Here is a 13,947-nt window from a genome sequence, read left to right as displayed (position 1 = left end):
AAAAAAAAAAACAGATTTACTGAGCCTAGAAGTACCTAACTGACCATTCCCCTCCCTGCTCCTTTTGTCTGGGAACAAGCGGATTCAGTGGTGAGACCATATCCTCCTTCAATCCCCTCCGGCCTCCTTTTCCCCTTTAAACACTGAAGCCCTCAAAAATCATCTTTGAAAAAAGGCACAGACCTGTCTCCCTGGCATGTGCTTAACCTTGGCAAAATTTCTAAATTGACTGACACCTGTCTTAGATACTTTTTGGTTTAGAAGACACAGACATTCAGCCCACAACAATCATCTTTTCACCAATGTCTGCAACGCCAGCTTTGCAACAATCCCATAGACAAATAGGTCTGTTTCTGGCTTCTCCACTGTGCTCCCAGGGTGCACCTGTTTATCTTTGCATCAGTAACACACTGCCTTATTTATTGTAGCTTTTTAATCAATTTCACATCTATAAGAGTGATTATTGTGTTCTATGTTTCACTAGTGCTTTAAGGGCACAAAAATGCCACGTGGAAAAGCAAAGACCTCAAAAATGCTGAGCAGAAGAGGCATTCACAATAGTTGGTCTCTGCTAACAACTTTTAGGAATTTTTTTCAGCCTGTTTTCCTTTTTATATCAGCAAAAGAGTGACTATGATTAAATTTCAACAATCTATTACAATAAGAATTAAAATTCTCAGTGAGAAAGTATTGTAACATTTTTCTTTGTAGCGGAATGTAAAATGACAATGTGTCTTATAATCAATTGCATTTTAAATTCAGTAAAACTCAGTAACGCCTGATTTTGAAAAAAGGTGTTTTCAATAATGTTAAATAAACATTAGAGGAAGCCATCAAAAGACCAGACTAAACATCCAAAATGTGGTTACACACTGAGGTTCCACATCACCAAACCCAACCTGAGCTATTATCCAGCCTTTCCAGAAATCAGGACAGAAAGACAACCTGATTTCCTAAACAGGCCAGGTTCAATGAGCATGATACTGAAGTCTCCTCTGTTTTCATCATTAACCTGAAGTAACTCAATGTCAGCCCATCAGTTTTCTATTGTTTTGTCTCCTTATTCCCGCCTTACAAGGAAAAAAAAAAACACATCGAAATGCCCTGTCTCTAAAACTCACCTCCTCTGCTCTGGCCCTTGGCACACTTACTCTATTTTATGAAAGTGTAGGCTAGGCGTGGTGGCTCCTGCCTGCAATCCCAGCACTTTGGGAGGCTGAGGTAGATGGATCACAAGGTCAGGAGTTCAAGACCAGCCTGGCCAATATGGTGAAACCCCATCTCTACTAAAAATACAAGCCGGGCGTGGTGGCAGCCACGTGTAATCCCATCTACTCAGGAGGCTGAGGCAGGCAATTGCTTGAACCCATGAGGCAGAGGTTGTGAACCAATGACCTGAGATTGTGCCACTGCACTACAGCCGGGGCAACAGAATGAGGCTCTAACAAGAAAAGAAAAGAAAAGAAAGAAAAGAAAGAAAAAAAAAGGAAAGGAAAGGAAAGGAAAGGGAAAAGGAAAGGGAAAAGGAAAAGGAAAAGGAAAAGGAAAAGAAAGGAAAGGAAAGGAAAGGAAAGGAAAGGAAAGGAAAGGAAAGGAAAGAAAGAAAGAAAGAAAGAAAGAAAGTGTTGCCCAATCTAGAATTGCAAGTAAAACCAATTGAGATTTTTGAACTAAATTTGTGTTATAATTCTGTCTCCTGACAATACTGATGGCTTAATTTTCAGAAACAGATAATAGATCTTCAAAATTTTGTTGTTAGAAGCGACATAAACTGGAAAATGATATTGTATCAAGGTAATTTGTCAAATGATTAATTTCACCAAGTCTCTGCTGTGGAAATGACACATTATCTGTGTTGCTGAGCCTTAATCTGGAACTATTTAGTGTTTTGTCTTCCAATCTTTTATGGAGATGATAAAGCCAGAACAGAAGCTAAGCCCACTCAAAAACAAATTAAAAAGAACTTTTTCCCAATAATAAATTATAGTTAAAGGGCTAGATGGCCTTACAAAGCGTGTTTGGTCATTTCAAACCTTCCAGTAAATGGTCTGTTTTGATTAACAGAAGGTCTTAATTTTAATATAGTGTTACTTATATTTTATTTTTTGGTTAGCAATTACTTTGTCTGTTAGCAAAGAGATCCTTACCTATCCTAAGGCATGAAAATCGGCATCTGTGTTCTCTCCTAGAAGCGTCATTGTTTTACCTTTCACAGTCAGAGCTACAATCCAGGTGAAATTGGTTTGTGTGTGTAGTGTAACTTGAGGTATCGGATGTCTTTCATTTCTGTAAGGATATGCAATTCGTTCTGTACCATTTATTGAAAAGACCATTGCCTCCGTCAGCTTGGGATGCTATGGCAACACACCACAGACTGGGCAGCTTAAACAACAGACAGACATTTCTCATGGTTACGGAGGCTGGAAGTCCAAGATCAAGGTGCCAGCTGGCTTGGCTCTTGTAAGGGCATCGTCCTGACTTGCTGAAGGCCACCATCTCCTGGTGTCCTCACATCCGCTCCTCTTTGTGTGCACATGGAGAGCGAGAGACTCTCTTTTTTTTTTTTTTTNCAAAGTCTCGCTCTGTCACCCAGGCTGGTGTGCAGTGGCGTGATCTCGGTTCACTGCCACCTCCACCTCCTGGGTTCAAGCGATTCTCCTGCCTCAGCCTCCTGAGTAGCTGGGATGACAGGCATATGCCACCACAACTGGCAATTTTTTTGTATTTTTGTAGAGATGGGCTTTCACCATGTCATCCAGGCTGGCCTCAAACTCCTGTCTCAATCGATCCACCTACCCCAAGTTCCCAAAGTGCTGGGACTACAGGCATAAGCCACCGTGCCTGGCCAATTGTGTATAATTTTTTAGAGTCAAGTTGTTTCAGAAAAAATACCAGCAATTTACCTTAGAAAGATTTGCACAACATAGTAATTCCTCTCACAGATACAAAATGAATTGAAAAGCTATGGTAAATAAGACAGTATGTTACTGACACAAAGGCAGACAAAAATGCCAGGAGAGTATTGTAGACAAGAATCACCTGAACCTGGGGATCACCTGCACCCAGGCAGGTGGAAGCTGCAGTCAGCTGAGATCACGCCCCTGCACCCCAGCCTGAATGACAGAGTGAGACCCTGTGTCAAACAAACAGGCGATTATACACAATTACTGTTAAAATCTTCCACTACAATTCTGGATTTTCCTTCTTTTAGTTCTGCCAACTATATTTCATAAAGTCGAAGTTTAGATTCCTTTTTTGGGGTAAAACGGGTTTTTCACTGTTTATGTCTGAGTTGTAACCTCCAAGCCGCATAATTCCTGCACCCTTCCATTCAGTCTTGGCTGCCATAGGCAGATGGGCAGGAAGGGCGAGGACACTTTTCTCTTGCATCTGGAGAGAAACCCTTGGCAGCAGACATTAGCTGCTACAAGTTAGTCAAATTAATGTATCTTTATACATTTTTGAAACAATGTTATTGGTATCTACAAATTAAGAATTCTTCTATTTTCTCAGAGAGTGGCCCTTTAATCTTTATGGAATGGCCCTTGTTACTTCTACCAATGCTTCCTATTTACTGGGAAGTCTACTTGGTCTGATATAATACAAGATACACCAGCTTTCTTTTATTAGGAATATTTGCACATACACTTGATGTGTACATTTATTTTTAACATTTCTTTCTTCTACTTAAATGGTGTCTGGTAAGCAATACAGAGCTGCTGCTTGCAGCTTAAGTCCAAAGAGGATTGTATTTGCTTCATATAACAGACTGTGCTGGGGTTTCTCACAGTCAGTCCCAGGACACCTTCATCCACTCAGGAATGAGAAGATCTAAAACCGGGCTTCAGTCCCTGGCGTTGCACTATTTCCAGGTCACCCCGACTCCAGCGTGGTCTTTAACTTAGTGTTCTGTTTGTCTAGTGGCTCTCAGCTGGTGGCTGGTCTGAAATCCAGTCCACCCTTGCTGGAAGCGGAATTAAGAAAACTTTTGAAGTGAGATAGTGTACAGTGTGTGATATGAACCACATTCATCTTTCAAAGGGATCTTTAGTGAAATATAGAGTTTTTCCTCGTGATTTAATGCAATTACAGTTCATGAATTCCTTACGGGGAAAAGAGAGCTGCATCTTGCTTTAGGGTCAGTGTGGGGCCAAAACAGAGGCTCCCAACAGGGACAGCAAGGTACAGATTAGAAGTATATTTGGAGCACACAGACACACACACACACACTCATACACAGAGACACATATACACATGCACACACACACACTCATACACACACACACTCACACACACACCCATACAGCTGCACACATAGACACACTCATATACATACACATAGACACACCCACACTGACACATACATGGACACAAAGTGACAGATACACAGACACACATTCAAACACAGTCACACAGAGACGCATGCACACACAGATACAAGCTCATACATGGAGACACACACACACAGAAACACATAGATACATAGACACACACACACAAACACCCATGCACACACACAGACACACACATACCCACACACATACCTCTACAGACACATACACCATACACACATGCACCTACGCAGAGACACTCATACACACATCCACACACACACACGTACACACACAGACATACAATTCTAAGCTAAAAGTGTGAATATTAAAAAGTGTGAATATTAACCAAACCAACAACTGAAGTCCATTAAATAATAAGGTAAACATCCTAATTCTAAATAAATCCGATTTAATACAGACCTTGAATTTCAAAAAATCATGAGTTCTGGAATATACTAGAAATATACTAGATGTATTTCCATTAAGCAGAGCTCAGCCCTTCCCCATGATAAACAAAAATACACATAATACATGTCTTTACAAGAAGGAAAGAAAGCACTGTGCGCTAAGGTGTTCCAGGGAAGGTTCCACTGTTCTTCGTTTGGTTTGTTTTTTTATCACATTTAGTGGAGTGGCTCCCAAGAACCAAAAATTGCAACATGAGTCTCCTGCATCCCCTGCAGAGCACAACTTCCTCTCTCCTTGGAGCACCTAAACTCATGGTCCTTAACCCCAGTATCAGTTGTAAGCTATGACCACAAAAATGTAGGACTAATTTTGTCAACGATTTGCATTAAAAAACAGAATATCAGCCCGATGCAGCGTCTCACACCTGTAATCCCAGCACTTTGGGAGGCCAAGGTGGGAGGATGACCTGAGACTGGGAATCCGAGACCAGCTTGGACAACATGGTGAAACCTCGTCTCTACTAAAAATACAAAAATTAGCCAGGTGTGGTGGAGTGCACCTCTAGTCACAGTTACTCAGGAGGCTGAGGCAGGAGAGTCGCTTGAACTCGGGAGGTGGAGGTTGCAGTGAGCCGAGATCACACCATTGCACTCCAGCCTGGGCAACAAAAGCAAAACTCCATCTCAAAAAAACAGAAAAAAGGCCGAGCGCAGTGGTTCATGCCTGTAATTCCAGCACTTTCAGAAGCCAAGGCGGGAGGATCACCTGAGGTCAGGAGTTCGAGACCAGCCTGGCCAACATGGTGGAACCCTGTCTCTACTAAAAATACAAAAAAAATTAGCTGGGTGTAGTGACACATGCCTGTAGCTCCAGCTACTTGAGAGGCTAAGACAGGAGAACTGCTTGAACCCAGTTAGGTGGAGGTTGCAGTGAGCTGAGAGTGTGCCATTGCACTCTAGCCTGGGCGACAAGAGAGAAACTCCATCTCAAAAAAACCCCAGAATATTTCAGACTACCCCTTTCACGTACATTCTCTTATTCGTGTTTGTGTGAAGAGTTAGGGATATAACTGCAGTGATTACATTAACAATTGCTCATGAAACTGTTTCTTGCATACATATCATCCTCTGATGGGTGCTTTCAGAGAAAACAAATGCTGGAAGCCATAAGAACGTGGTACCGACACTCCCGCTATGTGACTTTGGAGAGGCCAACCTCTCGACATCTCTTCTCAGTGTTCCTGTGACAGACAGAGTAATCTCAAAGGCTTCTGTCAAAAGTGTCCCCTTGTTTCAATCTACCTGTGGAATTCAGGTAGATTGAAAAGCTGCTTACTGTGAAGTACACATACTTAGCAGCAGTGCGCTGGCACTAACTCTCCGGGAGATACCAAAGCTCTGAGACTTTGTGGGCACGCAGGGTGAAAACAGTTCCTCCTTGGCTGATTTCAAACTCCCAATGTGATGCTGCTCCGGGTGGAGCTGGCCAGGCGTGTACAGTTGCTCCTGTTGGCCCGGGCAGTCCGCTCCAGCACCCTCTGCCTGGTGGGAAGCAGAGCTCCTCAGAAAATCACACAGACACTACTTCCACCTGCGAAATGGCTGTCCTGCCTGCAACACTTGCAATTGGCATACTTTCCAGCTCTACCGTCACAAAATTCCACTCCATTCCCGCCTTCAGTAAGCCTCTTCAGTGGTTCCAAAGCAGAAAATTAGCTCAAAATCACCACAGAATGGTGACACACTGCCCATTTTATAAAGAGCAAGTGTCTCTCACTCCCCTGCATTAGGGTTCTCCAGAGAAACAGAATCAACAGGATACAGAGATATATATGAGGGGGACAGGCTCACGCCATCACGGAGGCTAAGAAGCTGCATCACCTGTAAGCTGAAGAACCAGGGAAGCCAGTGGTGTGATCCAGCCCAAGGGTGAAGACCCGAGAACCAGGGGGTCGATGGGGTGATGATGGCATGACTCCCCCAGTCCAAGGTCAAAGACCTGAGAATTCGAGGGTGGAGTTCCAGAGTCTAAAGACCCAAGAACCAGGCCCTTCAATGTCTGAGGGCAGGCGATGGGCATCCGAGATCAAGGAGAAGGGAACTCGCCCTTCCTCTGCCTTTTTCTACTATCTGGCCCCTTAAAGGGTTGGATGACGCCCGCTTTCATTGGGGAGGGTAGATTCCACTGCGTCTACTGATGAAAATGCTAATCTCCCCTGGAAACACCCTCATAGACACATCAAAAAATAATGTTTTATCAGCTATCTGGTATCCCTTAGCTCCGTCAAGTTGACACATAAAATTGGCCATCATACCGTCATATGGTAGAGAAGCTGAGAGTGTGCATTCATTCTATCCATCCAGCAAGAAAGGGGGACCTCGGGAAGAAGTGAGTTGGGAAAGGCAAGCACATTAATGTATCGTTTTTGGTAACAAGGCCTGAGGCTTACTCAGGTTACTCCTAGTAACGAGTACTATGAACTGGGCAAGTGTTGTGACCCTGACGAAAGGATTTCATTTTATGGAAATTATTAAAATAGAAACATGGAAAAGAAGCATCCGGATCCCACAGGAGTCTGGGAAACAGCAACTAAACGGGAATACAAGGGAGGAAGGAGATGGCAGGCTCTAGGGCTTGGAATCTGGAGACTGCGAAGCTCACGCAGCCTCCCCGGCAGCTGGAGAACAAGCTCTTACCCTTGCTCTTGGCAGTGTGAGTCTGCAGGGCACAGGGAGGGTGCCATGCTCGCTCACGTGATTCCACTTCTCTCCGCTGCTTCCTCGGCATCTCACCTCCACCTCATTTCTTGCTGGCCTCCCTTTTGAACTGTTGGGTATTCCTGGCCCCAGGTAGGTCATGGCCTCTCTTTACCTTCTCTCAGAGTTCAGCCTCAACTATGAACAGTACCAGTAGTGTTAATTACCCAACATTCATTAAGCCCCATATTTCAGCCAAGCGGTCTGCGAAGTGCCTTATAGGAATGATCTCACTTAAACCTGACAACAAGCCTGTGTTGTGGACTCTCCCTCTACCTGATGTGCAAATTCTTGTGAGAAACCTATTTCACTGAATCGACAACCCTGCTCGGGTACAGCTGCCCCGGACCACGTCACCGACTGCTGGCCGGCTTGTCTTCCTCAGGCTTCCCAGCCTCTCTGATCAGCTCTGGAGGAGCAGGGTCGTTACCGCGTTTGTAGAGCTGCCTAGGGCCGCTTCTCTCTGCAGTGGGTATGGTCAAGAGACCTCCGCAGGGGAGGTGAGCGTGGCAGGCATCCTGGCTCTGCGCTTGTCCAGGGAGGGAGATATGGTTCAGGAAGCGGATGACTGGCACATATCACAAAACAGCAAGCTGAGGGCCTGAACTGCAAAATTACTTAGACAAAAGGCACTGAGAGAAAGTAAAACGTTGGTGAGATGCCACCGGCAAGGATTTCCAACAGTCTAGTCGTGGACCTGCATGGCTGTGGACACGGCACCATGCTGTGTTTCACAAAAATAAGAAACCAAAAGCCAACCTGGCCCCTGCCTCCACTCTGGAGGAATACAGTGCCTTTGAATTTCCTAGTCACTAGATTATTCTTTAGCTGTATCTTGGGATCTCATCACACGTCTATCCTTTTCTGACCTCTGGGGAGTGGATGGCCTAGACACAGAGAGACCGCCCACTACCAAGTTTCTCATTGTTTGTGAGAGCGTGTAGGCCCCTTCTCGTACACATCATAAAATTTTAGCTATCCAGTTAAGACGGCAAATTTTTAGAATAGAATTTTGTCTAGCAAAATGCAGCTATTGCCACTGCTTTCCATAAAAAGTGTTGTTGTTTTTTTTAAGAAAGCAATTGTCACAAAAATATTTGCTGCTTAAATATTCTGTGTAACCATGTGCTGGCTGTCAAGGACTCTGAAGGATCTGGGATTTCATTTTACTCTGCTTAGAGGCTAGCACATTAGTTTGTCATAATTTTGCGGATGCTTAGAGGAAACACAGAATCCTAGATGAGAGATAAAAGACTTTACTACTCACTGCAAAAGCAGCCGCCACAGTATCAGAATTCACGTCTGTTCCCTGGACCCCGGTTCCCACAAGGCAAGTGTTTGGTTCTTGACCCTGCAGTGGACTGAGGTCACAAGAAACACTGAGCTTGCGAACCAGCTGGTCCACAGCTGAGGGGAGAGAGCCAGAGGCTCACCTGCTCTTTCATCATCTCTCCAGGCAGCTCACTGCAAAGGCAACGCTAGAAAATGGCCCTAATGAAGAGCTCTGAAGGGCCTTGCCTCTTTGCATATCAAGCAAGAACACATAGGTGTGCTAGAGGCCCAGGGAAATCACCCCCCAACATCAGCACAGGGCTGGGAAATGGAAATTAACCCACCTCATCAAGGTACAGACAAGAAAACTTGCAATGACTAGAGCAATCTTTCAACTATATAAACGACATAAACTAGCAACCATACTCTGCCAAAAGTAAACTCTACAAACAACCATATTTTGCAAAAAATAAGACTTGAACATCCTTTGAAAACTCAGGTAACAGTGACATTTTCTTTTCAAGCACTGTCCTGGTTCCTTGTATTAACAGTAGACGCTATAGCAGAATGACTACTGTTTGAACTCAGGTATGGCCTATGAATAAAAGTATCTCTTCCGTCTTTTCTCTTCCCCACTATTTCTTATTCCCATGTAACAAAACTAAACATATTCATTTCTTTTCTTCTAGGCTCTATTGTAATTTCCATTTTTCCTTCTTCAGAACTTTAGATTCTTCTCTGAAGGCTTGGAATTCTATAAAAGAAAGTCACCATTACCAGATGCTTTCAAGAAAGGTGGAAATACAAAATTTGGAACATTAAGGTTCATACATATTAAGAAGCAACCTAGCACTCTCCAAAAAAAGGGACAAGGATTTACTTGTGATCTTTTGTTGCATCATTTAGATATTCACCTTCTAAATATTTAGATTATTTGTGAACAATTCCCATGAAAAGGAAACAATTAGCATTTCTGTTGAGGTCGGAATAATAATGATTCTTACATACAACAGTTTTTTCAACTTCTTACTATAACATTTTTTAAAACGTACAGAAGAGTTGAAAGATTTGTAGTAAAAAAAATAACTATCACCTGGGTTCAACCATGGTTAATATTTTACCATATTGTTTTAAATCCAGACATGGATTTTATTCTGGATCATTTGAAAGGAAGTTGTAAATGATACGCATCTTACCGTAAATTTTCTAAAAGGATGTTCTCCTACAGAATCCTAATTCTGTTATCATATCTGAGGACATCAATGATAGTGTCCTAAAACTTGTACTCACTCCAGTATTCTCTTTAATATTCAAATCTATTTTTCCCAAATGTCTTTTACAGCTATATTTTTAAACCAGCATCCAATCAAGGTTCCATATTTTTAATTGTTCTTACATCTCTTTTAGTCTATTTTAAAGAAAACGGTTCTTCCACCTTTCCCCAGACCTCACTGACGTTGACGGTTTTAAGGACAGCAGGTCAGTCTTCTTTCAGGACAGCCTTCAGTGTCCATTCACCTTATAGTTTCTTTACCAATAGTTTCTTTTAGACTTCTTCGTAACATCTTTTCTGTTTATCTACAGATACTTTCTCAGCAGTGTTTTCACTGAATACAAAGATATGATTGAGATGAGTGAGAAACCAATGAAGGGAAGAGGAAAGACAGGAACCAGCTATTCTGACCTCCCTGGCAGGCCTGGCATGGTGCCAGCCAGGAAGTCACTGCCTCGGTAAGTTCATGGGGCTCGATCTGGTTGGCACAGTTAACAGAGAATTCAGGAAAATGAATTACAGGGGCGCTTGAGTCAGATTCTCAGGAGCTATGAGGATTCATTATATCAAGAGCCAAATGTATTCATCAAGACAAAGACAAAAGAATCAGAAGCAGAGCTTCAACAGAGTCAGAAGAGAGCAAAGACAGACAGCTGCTGGGTGTAGGATGGCAGCACCAGGCTCGGTTTTAGGCCCACGCCAGGTGGGTAAACGTGCAGCCGCTGCTAGGGCAATCATCACGCTTGTGTGCATCGGAATATCAATTCCAATCAATGTCTCCTTTATATCTTCTGTAGGATCCCAAGATTTTTTCAATGTAATTTTGGTGTGCCCTACGAAAGAAATTTCACCGTAAAGAACTGAATTTACTAATTTTTAAATTGTCACTTTAATAAAACTTTAAAAATACATATTTTAAAAATAGATTTAACTGTGTTTTATAGATCCTCAAAATTACATCATTTATGTTAGAAATCAACAGTCAACAGCTACTCAGGAGGCTGAGGCAGGAGAATTGCTTGAACCCAGGAGGCGGAGGTTGCGGTGAGCCGAGATCGCGCCATTGCACTCCAGCCTGGAAAAAAAAAGAAAAACTCCGTCCCCAAAAAAAAAAAAAAAAAAAAGAAATCAACAGTCAAAAAAGATCCAAAATGTTAAATGTTATATGAAACAAATATACTCACTATAGAAACACAAACATTAGTGCCTGGCAAGGATTACAGTTGTCAATATTTAATGATAAGGCTTCCTCTAGACCCTTAAGTGAAACCTCTAATTAAGAAAGTGCTGTCTACGGCCAAACCACCCTGAACGCACCCCACCCCATCACATCTGATCTCGGAAGCTAAGCAGGGTCAGGCTTGGTTAGTACTTGGATGGGCGACTGCCTGGGAATACAGGGTACTGTAGACTTGTTAAAAAATTAAAAAAGAAAGAAAGAGAGAAAATGCTGATGTACAGGACAGACTTTCCCTGGCAATGCATCCTCTAATTGCTTCTCCATTTTTTCTAGTAAGACAATGCTTATGCATTACTGCCTTTCTAGTATGAATAAAATATTTGATTTGGTAGACACCATATATAACTTAGAAGAAACATAATTATAAAAATAAACTGGAAGAGAGTTGACACAATGAATGCTTTATTGTTAAGAACTCATGCCTTCATGACAAAAGGCATTTGTTATCTGTACTTTGAAATGGACTATTATGGTCTTTTTATCAGTACTAACAGGAATATTACTTTGAGAAAGATACTTTTAGATTACTAATAGGATATTTAAATTTTTATTGGAAAGAGTATAACTCTTTGGAGTCATTTTGTTCCAGTGGAAATACCATGAGTTACTTTGGAAGTAGATTTTAATCCTCATTACTGTCTTAATTCATTAAAAACACCTCTTATATCTATGTGTGGAAGACATAGATTATTTCCAGGAACTGAATCTTACATTTTTTACATAGCAGCTAGGTGGAATTAGACAATTTCTTATTCTTTCTGAGTCTCAATTTCTTCATCTGTAAAATGGAAATAAAATCCCTACCTTGTATGTATGTTTTGGGGATTTGTTATAATGTCTATAAAACACGCATGCTGTATGTGGTGCCCAGTAGATCCTGAAATACCAGTTGTTACTTTGAATGCTAAGAACCCTGGCTTTGTGGACCAACGAGTAGTCGATCAATGATCACATCAATCAGTAAAACATGCTTACAAAAATGTTAAAAGTAAACCAAGGTCTCAGGGAGACCTTTCCTGGGAATATAATCACCCACTTATTTAAAGTGCGCTTCATATACTGAATTAAATCCTAGTTCCTTAGGATTTAATTTTTTGCACTAAGTTAGCAACAAAACTTGTATTTGTTTGAGGGGAGGGGTTCATTTTATTCGAGGGGTTCTATTTATAGACTCTTAGTTCGACCGGATTATGAAGAGTCCTGCATCTCTACAGGGAAGGTCTTCAAGCCTTCACACTGTTTGACATTAGGGAATTGAATTAAATGTTGCATTTTAAAATAAATCCCCACTTTAACTTTCTATACAACTAGGAACATTCTCTGAAATAGAATTATTAACATCAAAACCCTGGTGTGAACAGGAGCTCCCAAGGTGAGATGTGTCCTCATCCTAATGACTGACATCATATAGAAGTTCCACAATATTTGAAAATAGTTTCAAGTTAGGGTTATAAATTAAAGAAGGCAATGATTCTAAGAAGACTATGTAAGTATACACGTATTTGAGAACACTTTATTTAATAATCTGTTTGCCTTAATAACTGTTTCTTAAACAACAGAAAGGAAACTCTTAGCTTGGCTGATATTCTTACCGGTGCCAAAGGCCATCAGCTTCTTAACGATATTTAATTATTGCAAAGTTCCATAATCTTTAATCATGAAAAAGCCTTTTCTACGCTTTATAAAAGATGGCATCTTCATTGAGTATTTCTACCTCTCAAACAAAAAGGGGCAACTTTTAATGTTTTTCAATACATCGTTAATGAATAGTATTTATTAATTTGCTCGATTATGTAGTACACAGTGTCTAGTGAATCATGTCCTGTAAATATGTGTCTGTGTAACACTATTTATAAGACCATTAAATGTGAAGGTAATTTTTTTGAACCTTTGCCTATGAATTGTAAAATTCTGCATATCTGAAAAGGTACGTGATTTCACTCCATAAAATGAAATAAATACCCGCACTGCCCCCATGAGAAAAGAGTGTCCTCTGTATGTGAAGGATACGCGCTATGGTACCTGTAAATGCTAACTGACATTTTTTCCCTGGCTTTTTCACTCCTCATTTTGAATAATCCAAAGGTTTATTTCGAGAGAAAGCAATAGACTCCACTCCCCATGGTTTTAATGTTAAGACAAAACCTAAATTTACAAGCTAGGATGAAAGCAGGAATAAGAATCAGAAAAAGCCTCCTTCCAGGCAGCGGGTGCTTGGCTGGAGGCTGCGCCCCAGTGACCACAGCACTCAGACACTGTGAACTGGGCACGTCCTCAACTCCAGATCATCTGAACAATGTAAAGAATTGCATCTTCAATCAGAGGATCCCATCTGAATATTGCTTAGCCCGGTATTTTAAGGACAGTAAAAGATAATGTAATTGTTTGGCTGCTTTTTTTTTTTTTTTTTTCCTTGGTGTCCTGAAATTTTTTGCTCAGTGTGGTCTAAAGGTATCTTAGTAAAGTCTACCTCGGTGGTTTTCCAACTATCTGTAGTGACAGATGCTCGACGAATTGCATATAAATACTTTTAAAATGTAGGGCTGGGCGCGGTGGCTCACGCCTGTAATCCCAGCACTTTGGGAGGCCGAGGCGGGTGGATCACGAGGTCAAGAGATCGAGACCATCCTGGTCAACATGGTGAAACCCCGTCTCTACTAAAAA

At 41.7% G+C, this 13,947-nt stretch overlaps 1 protein-coding gene and 1 pseudogene across 1 annotated transcript in view; one reads left to right on the top strand and one right to left on the bottom strand.

Annotated features, from left to right (window-relative positions):
• Positions 1–13,947, bottom strand: part of FAM149A (family with sequence similarity 149 member A) — a 64,576-nt gene that overhangs the window by 43,873 nt on the left and 6,756 nt on the right. The gene's annotated exons all lie outside the window — the stretch shown is intronic.
• On the top strand, positions 11,333–11,456 carry LOC119468007 (annotated as a pseudogene).

The sequence above is a fragment of the Cebus imitator genome, unplaced genomic scaffold (assembly GCF_001604975.1).
Source record: "Cebus imitator isolate Cc_AM_T3 unplaced genomic scaffold, Cebus_imitator-1.0 Scaffold365, whole genome shotgun sequence".
In the NCBI taxonomy this organism is placed as follows: Eukaryota; Metazoa; Chordata; class Mammalia; order Primates; family Cebidae; genus Cebus; species Cebus imitator.
This window is presented reverse-complemented; position numbering and strand designations above follow the sequence as displayed.